The 12,371-nt window shown below is 33.7% G+C and overlaps 1 long non-coding RNA gene across 2 annotated transcripts; it reads left to right on the top strand.

Moving 5' to 3' along the window:
• Window positions 1-5,213: 5,213 nt before the first annotated feature.
• Window positions 5,214-11,964, top strand: LOC108480214 (uncharacterized). 2 transcript variants are annotated; one of them, XR_008272839.1, is made up of 4 exons: window positions 5,214-5,520; window positions 6,101-6,289; window positions 7,352-7,400; window positions 11,452-11,964. It is a non-coding gene; the product is annotated as an uncharacterized LOC108480214 (long non-coding RNA). The 2 variants fall into 2 exon arrangements; XR_001870574.2 differs by lacking the exon at window positions 6,101-6,289 and having other exon boundaries at window positions 5,215-5,520.
• Window positions 11,965-12,371: the final 407 nt, after the last annotated feature.

The raw sequence follows: 12,371 nt of genomic DNA, 5'->3' as shown, positions 1-12,371 counted from the left end.
CGCTTGCTTACCAGGTGTGTACATACACTGCACACACACTATGAACAGGCAAAAGTCGAAATGCCGAAATACTGAAATGCCGAAAAGATGAAAGTTTGGCTACGGGAGACTTGCGAGTGCGCAAACAATCGTAAGGGAGAGACCGATAGGTTGGCTAAGACCCACAGGCGATTCCGTGGACTTGGGTTGTGATTCGGCCATATGGGCTGAAATGGGCTAAATGGGCCCAATGGGCTATTGAGCCCATATCAGGCAAAAATTGAATATTGATGCTATGTAATAGGAATTTGTATGTGTGCATGAATATAAATGTGACTTGGGCCTAATGGGCCATATACAGGTGATTTTGGCCTAATGGGCCATATGAATATGATTGGGCTTAATGGGCTAGATACAGGTATGTGAATTCGATTGGGCTCTGTAAGAGGTTTTGGACCTAGTATATGATAACTTCATAAAACTTAATTAATTTAATTTAGACCATGGACAAGTCATATGGTTAAGGTGTGGCAACGGGTATATGCATGTCTAGGATTGGATCTAGGGAGAGCTTGGTACTTAAGCGGTCTTAATGACCCACCTCCTCTTCTCTAGAATCCTACCTAGTGCATAGTATTCGTTCACCTTAGCTTGCGGGGCAGTTTCATGGGCTAAGGTAAGTGGAAACCATAATTAAGGGAAATTTACCTTAATGCCCCTAAGGGTAAAAATGACCAAAATACCCTTAGGTGTTGAATGTAAGTTTTGTGGACATGACATGCATACATATGATGCTCTGCTTAGGTTGCACATGGGGTGGTAACTATGGACTGGAGGCAGTATATGAGTATCGCATGGTTGCCTGACAGTCGTGGATCCAACGACGGCTTTTAAAGCGCAATATGTAAATGAAGGTAGTTCCGCAATCGGGCTACCATTGGTGTGTGGGCTGGGTGGGTCGATATTTATATCCCCACATGGTGTCAGAGGGGATGAAGCTGGTGTGTAGCGAATGGATAACTTGGATGGAATTGCATTGCATGTTTGATTTATTTTTGAATGCTTGATTTTCTTCGAGGGTTGTACACACTGAGTTTGCAAAAACTCACCCCCTCTTTTATTTTAATTTCAGGTGATGCTCAGTAGAAGGTTCGATGTTTGGAGGGACTCTGGGTGGCCGACTAGCAAGATAATTCGGGCTTCGTTTATTTTGAAGTATTTAAGTTGTTATTTCTTTTTCAGTGTGTTCAGATCAAATTGTAATAAGGTTTTCATTATGTTTTTATAACTTGAATTATTATTATTATTTTCATTGTAATTACGAGAAGTTGAACATGAATTTCTTAATTATAGTATGTTTTCTACGTTTCCTCAACTCAGTTTTTTTTAAGAAAAAACAAATGCTTTAAACAAGGCTTTCGTAACTGAAAGGTTTTTTTAGTTAACTAGGGTTTCTTTTATTTTAAGAAGGGTTTTAAATGAAAACAAGGTTTTCGCTAAAACACTTCAATGTGAGACACCAAATTCGACCATAACGTCCAGGCTGGGTTTGGGGTGTTACATCACTTGAGAGTATAATTAGGCCTGGCTATATGTTATGAAAACCGATAAGTGAGAACATATGTTATAGGGTGACCAAAGGCTTGGAAAATAACCTAACATGGTCCATACGGGTAGACACACGGGCGTGTGTCTAGATCGTGTATGACACATAGACCACCCCATAGGTGTGTGGCATAACCGTGTGTCCCTTGCACCTAAAATTTTAAGTAAGAATGCATGGTAGTAAACACACGGGTAGAGACACGACCGTGTGTCTCAACCGTATGGAGGACACGACCTAACACACGGGCGTGTGTCTTGGCCATGTGCCCCTAAATGCATGCTGACGTCATAAATAGAATGCTCGAGTTTTTTGACACAGGTGACCATACGGGTATGTCAAGGCCGTGTGAAGGACACGGGCCAGAGACACGAACGTGTGCTTGGTCGTGTGAAAACCCCTGTAGGTTTGACGTAGAAAATAAACTCAATTAATTCCATCGGGTAGGGGGCACGAGCGTGTTCCAAAGGACACGGGCGTGTGCAATGTCTCCACACGGGCGTGTGCAATGTCTCCACACGGGCGTGTGAGACATTAACTCAGAATTTTTCTTAATTTTTTATTAGGTCCTCAGTTTAGTCTCGGATCAATTTCAATTTACATTTAAGCCTCGTAGGCTCATAATAGAGACACCAAGATGCTATTAGATTGGTTTCAAATTGGAACAAAATTTTATAACCCGTATTTCCTGAAAATGTTTAAGTACATGCCTGGTAATGCCCCATACCTGGTCCTGGTCTCGGATACGGGTAAGAGGTGTTACATTTAGGGGTATCAAAGCTACAATTTAGTCAGTTCTAGGACTACCGTATATTGCATCGAGTTTAGCAATACATGCCATTATATGAACGTTAATAGTGTGATATCTCCTAACTGTTCAATTATCTTTGAATATACTAAATGTCTTCCAATCAAACACAAGATGAGTCCGAAGGAGGCGAGAGCCATGCTCCAGCTTTCGTACAATGAGCTGTTTCTAGCAGTAGTAGAAGGTCTATGTCTGAAGGTCGAGAAGAGGCCAGAGTCGCCTTATTTGACATGATGGATGAGTGGTTTAGGGATTATTTGAAGAATCGCCCCAACATATCATGACCTCCCCTGCCCCCTAACCAACCTGAAGAGGAAGTGCCACGAGGTATGGCACCTGTAAGAATTGGTAAAGCCCTTATAGACAAGCTTAGAAAGTACGGGGCTCAGGAATTTAGAGCTAAGATTGATGATGATGCTGAACGAGCCGAGTTCTGGCTCGAGAACACTATACGAGTATTTAAAAAATTATCGTGCACACCTGAGGAGTGCTTAAAGTGTATTGTGTCACTCCTAAAGGATACTGCATACCACTGGTGGAAGACCGTATCTTCAATGGTGCCAAAGGAAAACGTCACTTGGGAATTTTTCCAAGCGGAGTTTAAGAAGAAATACATTAGCCAAAGGTTTTTAAACTCAAAACAGAAGGAGTTCTTGGAACTCAAAGAAGGAAATAAGACTGTATCGGAATACGTAAGGGAGTTTCTAAGGTTAAGTGAATATGCAACTGAATGGGTTCAAATAGAGTCAGAAATGTGTAAACGCTTCGAGGAAGGTCTGAATGAGGAAACTAAGCTGTTGATTGGGATCCTTGAGATACGAGAGTTTGCCGCATTAGCTGATCGGGCCAAGAAAGCTGAGGAGCTCAATAATGAAAGCACTACAACAAAACAGGTTTTTAGGGGCGTTTGAATGAAAAACGCCGCTAAAGATCGAGCATTAGCGGCGTTTTTTAAAAAGCGCCGCTATAGGTACACCTTTAGCGGCGTTTTTTAAAAAGCGCCGCTAATGCTTGATCTTTAGCGGCGTTTTTCAGAAAGCGCCGTAAAAGAGTTTTGCAAAACGCCATTGTTTTGTATTGACCTTTTAGTGGCTTTAGCGGCGCTTTTTAAAAACGCCGCTATAGGTACACCTTTAGCGGCGTTTTTTAAAAAGTGCCGCTTATGCTCGATCTTTAGCGGCGTTTTTAAAAAAGCGCCACAAAAAACATTTCATCTGTCTACTTATAGTTTAACTGGTTTATTTATATTATTAACATACAATTTATTTTTAATTAAATATTTAAATTCTTGAAAAAATAATGACACAGAGAAAAAATTTGAAAGTAAAAACATAGAAAAATATTTGTTAAAAATGAAAAAATGAAAATACTATTATTTAAAATAATTTTAAAGATTTTTGGTATATGACTGATTGTTTTTAATTTATATGTTAAATATTTTCTTATATAATTGTAAAAGAGATAGTATTAATTTTAAAATATTGAATTAATTATCATTATAGTATAGGGTTTACGGTATACGGTATACAATTAAGGGTTTAATGTTTATGAGTTACTATTTTAAGGTTTATAGATTATGGGTTTAGGGATCATGGTTTAAGGGTAGCTTAAGGTTGGGGTTTAAGGTTTCACTACAGTAAAACATGTTTTTAGCGGTGTTTTTTGAAAAGCATACAAAAATGAAAAAAAATTAAAATACTATTATTTAAAATAATTTTAAAGATTTTTGTATATGACTAATTGTTTTTAATTTATATGTTAAATATTTTCTTATATAATTGTAAAAGAGATAGTGTTAATTTTAAAATATTGAATTAATTATCATTATAGTTTAGGGTTTACGGTATTTGGTTAAGGGTTTAATGTTTATGAGTTACTATTTTAAGGTTTATGGATTATGGGTTTAGGGATTATGGTTTATGGTTTAAGGGTTGGGGTTTAAGACTTAGGGTTATGGGTTAAGTGTTAGGTTTTTAGGGTTTATAGATTATGTTTATGATTTAGGGTTTAGGGGTAGGGATTAGGGATTAGGGTTTAAGGCTTAGATTAATTAATGCTTTGTAATTTATATATTAAATAATTTATTATATAATTGTAAAGAGATAAGATTAATTTTAATATATTAAAATTACGATTATAGTTTAAATTATAGGTTAAGGTTTGGGTTTTATGGTCTAGGATTTATGATATAGGGTTTTGGGTTTAGGGGTTTAGGGTTGGGGTTTAAGGGTAAATATAGTGAACTACTTAACTTGTGTATCTTAGATTTTTTATAATATAAATCTAAATAAGATAAATATAAATTATTATTTTAAAATATATATATCAAAATGGGTTAAATCCCAAAAGCATAAATTATGAACACAATTATTGATATAAATCATTTTATGTTTATATATTGCATACATAAATGTTTATATTTATTCAATATAAAAATATATTGATGTATTTATTTTTAAAACGTGTATGATTAAATCAAAATTAAAGTTTCAACTATACATTTAAACCACAATTAGAATTTTACGTCTACAATTACACATTAAACTAAAATTCATATATAATATTGAGATATATCTCTATCAAAATTTAGGTATATACATATAATTAAATATAGTTTAAATTATTTAAGAGAGAATGATAAAGTTTATATATATTAAAATAAAATAAAGAATTTTTAGCAGAGCAAAAAGGTGGAAAAATGACTTTTTGTGGCGTTTTTATTAAAAATTGCGCAAAAAGTAAGCAATAGTGGCGTTTTTTATAAAAAACGCCACAAAATTTTTTACACAAAACGGTACCGTCTTGTTACCTAAAATGCATTAGACTTTTTCGTTCCCCCCTTCCCCCGAAATCCCAAAATTTGACAAGAAATCTTTCTTTTTTTCCCTCCTTTCTTTTCCCAAAATCGGTTCCCTCCCCCATCCCTAAAGAAATCCTAAAATTTCACTTGAAATTTCTTCTCTTTTTTTCCCCATTTTATTTTTCCCAAACCATTTCTCCCCTACCCCGATTCCCTTTATTTTTTCCCCCAATTTCCTCAAATCGGTAGCCCTCTGCATCTCTGTCGGTAGCCCGCTGCTGTATCTCTGTCGGTAGCCCGCTGTTGTATCTCTGTTGACATCTGCTATCGGTAGCCCTCTCTTTCTTTGTTTATTATCACTGTTTTTACTTGTAATTTTCATATTAATAACTATATCTTCAAATGGGCTTTCTTTTCAATTTATATGCCATCGGGAATAGACCTCTTTAGTCTTCGAAAACACTTTCCCTGATCGTTAATTTTACTACAGTTGACAGTGTTCTAAGGGTTCAGACTCGAGAGTGTGTTATTGGTATGCTTGAAAAAGCTATAAAGTAATTTCATTTGTTCAGTTCTCTTTGTGCTCAGAGATAAATCGATTCTTGTTTTTTTGAATTTTGCAATTTGAGAAAACAAATACTCTTGTTCTTCCCTCTGTTGTTTGCTCCCTCTTGAATATTCACTGAAATCCCCAAAAACCCATATTGTTCTTGTTTTGTTTTGTTTTTGCTCCCTCTGTTGTTTTTGAATACTCTCATACAACTTCGTTTAGCTTTCTTTTTATTTTTGTGTGAGTTTTTATATGGCTGCTTACTATTTCAAGGACAACATTTTTTTATCTGGGAATTATTATTCTGGTTTCCTCGATCCCTTTTCCCGTGATTTGGGTCCATGCAATGGGATTTCACAGTCCTTGGTTTTGGATAATGAGAAAAGTGAACTGGTGGTGAAGTCACCGGTGAAGGTTGGGAAGAATAGCGTGGCAGAAGAGAAAGTTATAGCGGCTTTAAAGAGTCATAGCGAAGCTGAGAGGAGGAGGAGAGAAAGGATTAATGCTCACCTGGACACCCTCCGTAATCTCTTGCCATATAGAGAAAAGGTTCTTCATACAACCTTCTTTATATATGTTAGATGGATAATATAGTTCATTTAAATTATTTACTTATATTATGTGCCTGCTAGGATTCTTTGAGTCTTAAAACTTTTGTTTAACAGTGATCATTAGATGTAATTACCAAGTTGTCCAGGTAGAGTATAAGGTAGAATATGAAGGGTAGCTATGAACCTGAAAGGATCTTTGTCAACCGTAAAATGAATATTTGGATATTTTAATTATAACAAAAAAAAAATTGTTGTAAGGTCATTTGCTGCATCAATTTTGTACTTGGAAGGTCAACTCTGAATTTCATAAATGCTGGAGTCAACTAAGGGGATGCATCATTCTTTTTAGCAGATGTTTTACAATTTGACAATTACGAGATTAAGGTTTATTTAGGATCCCAATTTCAGACCTTCAGTTCTAGATAATGGCCTGCCTTTGAAGCTGTAACTGCTTCCATTGGTGGAGATATTATCTGCAAAATTTATAGGAGAAGTTTTTATACAGTGTGTAATTTGAGAAATGCACTACAAGGTATTGATTTTATTTCTTCCTCTGATGATGAAATTTGTGCAAAATGGTTAGGAATAAAAGTGGTTCAATAGGGGAAAACCCTTGTGATTTTGCTCTTGTTTACTACTTGGTATCACTCATTTCCACATTTCACCTTGTGTATATTTTAGCATTTATCTTTCCTGTCTTCTAATCTGCGCCACCTTTCCTATCCTTCACTCATTCCACACGACACACATATAACCCCCTTCTCTCTCTGTTCAATTGCAATGCGGATGGTTCATCTTTTATCGTTTACTCTCTCTTTGTTTCCTTTTGAAGAGATTTTTAAGCTGTTTATCTTTTCTCTTGATAATAAGCTCTAACGGCAGAAAAACAAAAGGAGGGATCTTTTGAAGTGGAAAACAAGGGAATAAGATCAGATTAACATCTTTATTAGTTTTTTTTTACTTTTTATTTATTTGGGTTTGGGAAATGAATTGTGAGTTTTTGATTTGTTATTCTCAAGGATCTGTTTTAAGCTTTTGGGTTTTGTTTTTGAGTGTTTAGAGAAAGAGAAATGGCTGGAAGTAATGAAATCAACCTCAACAAGTGCAAGGTACAATATTTTCTCCTTTTTTTTTCTGTTTACTCATTGTGTATATTCTTTCTAGAATTGGGTTGTCAAAGTTGAGTTCTATAATGAATTCTTCATATATTTTCGGGGTTGTTTTGGTTAATGAAGCTAAGTTTTAGCTTTTTTTTTTGTTAGAGTTGATGGTCTTATCAATCTTATTTATTGAACTTTTTTCCATATTTGAATATCTAGGGTTATGGGTTGTGGAAAGTTGATTCTTTTGCTGTTTTTGGGGTATGGAACAGTTTAGTTTGATTTTTAAGCTTCAAAGTCATATATGAGTTTATGTATTATATTGTTGTTTTAATTATATAATTGAATAAATATTGTTAATTGAGGTGTTAAAGTGCTACAAATTGAAGTGTTTGAATGCTGTAAATTGAAATGTTTAAATGCTGTAAATTGAAGTGCTTAAATGTTGCAAATTGAAGTGTTTAAGTACTGCAAATTGAAGTGTTTAGTTGTTGGATATTGAGATGTTTTCTCGCTGTAATTGAGGTGTATAAATGTTGTTAATTGAGATGTTAAAGTGCTGCAAATTGAAGTGCTTAAATGCTGTAAATTGAAGTGTTAAAGAGTTGCAAATTGAAGTGTTTGAATGCTGTAAATTGAAGTGTTTAAATGTTGTAAATTGAAGTCTTAAATGTTGCAAATTGAAGTGTTTAAGTATTGAAAATTGAAGTGTTTAGTTGCTGGACATGGAGATGTTTTATCGCTGTAATTGAGGTGTATAAATGTTGTTAATTGAGATGTTAAAGTGCTGCAAATTGAAGTGCTTAAATGCTGTAAATTGAAGTGTTTGAATGCTGTAAATTGAAGTGTTTAAATACTGTAAATTGAAGTGCTTAAATGTTGAAAATTGAAGTGTTTAGTTGCTGGACATTGAGATGTTTTAACGCTGTAATTGACGTGTATAAATGTTGTTAATTGAGATGTTAAAGTGCTGCAAATTGAAGTGCTTAAATGATGTAAATTGAAGTGTTAAAGTGCTGCAAATTGAAGTGTTTGAATGCTGTAAATTGAAGTGTTTAAATGCTGTAAATTGAAGTGCTTAAATGTTGCAAATTTAAGTGTTTAAGTACTGAAATTTGAAGTGTTTAGTTGCTGGACATGGAGATGTTTTATCGCTGTAATTGAGGTGTATAAATGTTGTTAATTGAGATGTTAAAGTGCTGCAAATTGAAGTGATTAAATGCTGTAAATTGAAGTGTTAAAGTGCTGCAAATTGAAGTGTTTGAATGCTATAAATTGAAGTGTTTGAATGCTGTAAATTGATGTGCTTAAATGTTGCAAATTGAAGTGTTTAAGTACTGCAAATTGAAATGTTTAGTTGCTGGACATTGAGATGTTTTATCGCTGTAACTGAGGTGTATAAATGTTGTTAATTGAGATGTAAAAGTGCTGCAAATTGACGTGCTTAAATGCTGTAAATTGAAGTGTTAAAGTGCTGCAAATTGAAGTGTTTGAATGCTGCAAATTGAAGTGTTTAAATGCTGTAAATTGAAGGGTTTAAATGTTGCAAATTGAAGTGTTTAAGTACTGCAAATTGTAGTGTTTAGTTGCTGGACATTGAGATGTTTTATCGCTGTAATTGGGGTGTATAAATGTTGTTAATTGAGATGTAAAAGTGCTGCAAATTGAAGTGCTTAAATGCTGAAAATTGAAGTGTTAAAGTGCTGCAAACTGAAGTGTTTAAATGTTGCAAATTGAAGTGTTTAAGTACTGCAAATTGTAGTGTTCAGTTGCTGGACATTGAGATGTTTTATCGCTGTAATTGGGGTGTATAAATGTTGTTAATTGAGATGTAAAAGTGCTGCAAATTGAAGTGCTTAAATGCTGAAAATTGAAGTGTTAAAGTGCTGCAAACTGAAGTGTTTGAATGCTGCAAATTGAAGTGTTTAAATGCTATAAATTGAAGTGCTTAAATGTTGCAAATAGAAGTGTTTAAGTACTGCAAATTGAAGTGTTTAGTTGCTGGACATTGAGATGTTTTATCGCTGTAATTGAGGTGTATAAATGTTGTTAATTGAGATGTAAAAGTGCTGCAAATTGAAGTGCTTAAATGCTGTAAATTGAAGTGTTAAAGTGCTGCAAATTGAAGTGTTTGAATGCTGCAAATTGAAGTGTTTAAATGCTGTAAATTGAAGTGCTTAAATGTTGCAAATTGAAGTGTTTAAGTACTGCAAATTGAAGTGTTTAGTTGCTGGACATTGAGATGTTTTATCGCTGTAATTGAGGTGTATAAATGTTGTTAATTGAGATGTAAAAGTGCTACAAATTGAAGTGCTTAAATGTTGTAAATTGAAGTGTTAAAGTGCTGCAAATTGAAGTGTTTGAATGCTGCAAATTGAAGTGTTTAAATGCTATAAATTGAAGTGCTTAAATGTTGCAAATAGAAGTGTTTAAGTACTGCAAATTAAAGTGTTTAGTTGCTGGACATTGAGATGTTTTATCGCTGTAATTGAGGTGTATAAATGTTGTTAATTGAGATGTAAAAGTGCTGAAAATTGAAGTGCTTAAATGCTGTAAATTGAAGTGTTAAAGTGCTGCAAATTGAAGTGTTTGAATGCTGCAAATTGAAGTGTTTAAATGCTGTAAATTGAAGTGCTTAAATGTTGCAAATTGAAGTGTTTAAGTACTGCAAATTGAAGTGTTTAGTTGCTGGACATTGAGATGTTTTATCGCTGTAATTGAGGTGTATAAATGTTGTTAATTGAGATGTAAAAGTGCTGCAAATTGAAGTGCTTAAATGCTGTAAATTGAAGTGTTAAAGTGCTGCAAATTGAAGTGTTTGAATGCTGCAAATTGAAGTGTTTAAATGCTGTAAATTGAAGTGCTTAAATGTTGCAAATTGAAGTGTTTAAGTACTATAAATTAAAGTGTTTAGTTGCTGGACATTGAGATGTTTTATCGCTGTAATTCAGGTGTATAAATGTTGTTAATTTTGATGTAAAAGTGCTACAAATTGAAGTGCTTAAATGCTGTAAATTGAAGTGTTAAAGTGCTGCAAATTGAAGTGTTTGAATGCTGTAAATTGAAGTGTTTAAATGCTGTAAATTGAAGTGCTTAAATGTTGCAAATTGAAGTGTTTAGGTACTGAAAATTTAAGTGTTTAGTTGCTGGACATGGAGATGTTTTATCGCTCTAATTGAGGTGTATAAATGTTGTTAATTGAGATGTTAAAGTGCTGCAAATTGAAGTGCTTAAATGCTGAAAATTGAAGTGTTAAAGTGCTGCAAATTGAAGTGTTTGAATGCTATAAATTGAAGTGTTTAAATGCTGTAAATTGATGTGCTTAAATGTTGCAAATTGAAGTGTTTAGGTACTGCAAATTGAAGTGTTTAGTTGCTGGACATTGAGATGTTTTATCGCTGTAATTGAGGTGTATAAATGTTGTTAATTGAAATGTATAAGTGCTGCAAATTGAAGTGTTTAAATGCTGTAAATTGAAGTGTTAAAGTGCTGGAAATTGAAGTGTTTGAATGCTGGAAATTGAAGTGTTTAAATGCTGTAAATTGAAGTGCTTAAATGTTGCAAATTGAAGTGTTTAAGTACTACAAATTGAAGTGTTTAGTTGCTGGACATTGAGATGTTTTATCACTGTAATTGAGGTGTATAAATGTTGTTAATTGAGATGTAAAAGTGCTGCAAATTGAAGTGCTTAAATGCTGTGAATTGAAGTGTTAAAGTGCTGCAAATTGAAGTGTTTGAATGCTGCAAATTGAAGTGTTTAAATGCTGTAAATTGAAGTGCTTAAATGTTGCAAATTGAAGTATTTAAGTACTGCAAATTGCAGTGTTTAGTTGCTAGACATTGAGATGTTTTATCGCTATAATTGAGGTGTTTAAATGTTGTTAATTGAGATGTTAAAGTGCTGCAAATTGAAGTGTTAAAGTGCTGGAAATTGAAGTGTTTGAATGTTGCAAATTGAAGTGTTTAAATGCTGTAAATTGAAGTGCTTAAATGTTGCAAATTGAAGTGTTTAAGTACTTATTTTGGGTTTTTTAACTTGTGTGATTATTTGTATTTCTAGCTATTGGTTTCAATGAGATGAGGCTAACATATCCATCCCCAGTGTATAAAGGTATCTTTGTCACGGTCCTCGCAGGTTCAAGAAAGGTTTCAGGAAAGGTAGGAAAATGCTAATGTCCTTAGGCTCATTGCTTTTTGATTTTAGTTCCATTGCGTATTTCTGTTCTTGTAATAAATTTTGTCTTTTTTTTCTTTCAAAATGTTCTTATTTTTGATTGGGGGTGATGTATAAGTACTGAAGCAGCACCAAGAAAGAAGGTTGCAGCAGTTTCTACTTAAAAGGCAAATTGTAATGGTATGAGGTTTTATTTTGGATGAAGCCATGTTTACGAGGAAACATTTAGTGATGAAGAGTGAAATTATGTTCTATTGGATGCTTTAGTTGTTATTTAGTTTCTATTTGAATGTAGCTGTCTTATATTTTGAACAATTATTGGAGCTAATGTTTGACCCTTAATTTCTTCATTGTCTTTTTTTTTTAATTCGATTAATGTTATTGTTTCGTTAATTTAAATTTATTAATCTTTTATATTTAGTTTTGAAGTTTAAAATCTAATAGGAAATTTAATTTAATTAATATTTTTATTTATCTTTAAAAGTGTATAGTTTAAGGTTCAAATTTTAAAATTTAAACATAATATAATATTTATCATAGAAATAAATATTATTTAATTAAAATAATGTTTTTAAAGGCTATATTCTTTAGCGACATTTGTGGGAAAAGCGCCGCTAAAGGTCTATTTTATAGCTGCGGAAAAGTGCTGCTAAGGTAATGACTTTTAGCTGCGTTTTTCCCACAAACGCCGCTAAAAGCCATGACTTTTGGCGGCGCTTTCCCACAAATGCCGCTAAAAGCCATGACTTTTGGCGGTGCTTTCCCACAAACGCCGCTAAAAGCAATGACTTTTGGCGACGCTTTCC

This window comes from Gossypium arboreum, chromosome 10 (assembly GCF_025698485.1).
Source record: "Gossypium arboreum isolate Shixiya-1 chromosome 10, ASM2569848v2, whole genome shotgun sequence".
Lineage (NCBI taxonomy): Eukaryota > Viridiplantae > Streptophyta > Magnoliopsida > Malvales > Malvaceae > Gossypium > Gossypium arboreum.
This window is presented reverse-complemented; position numbering and strand designations above follow the sequence as displayed.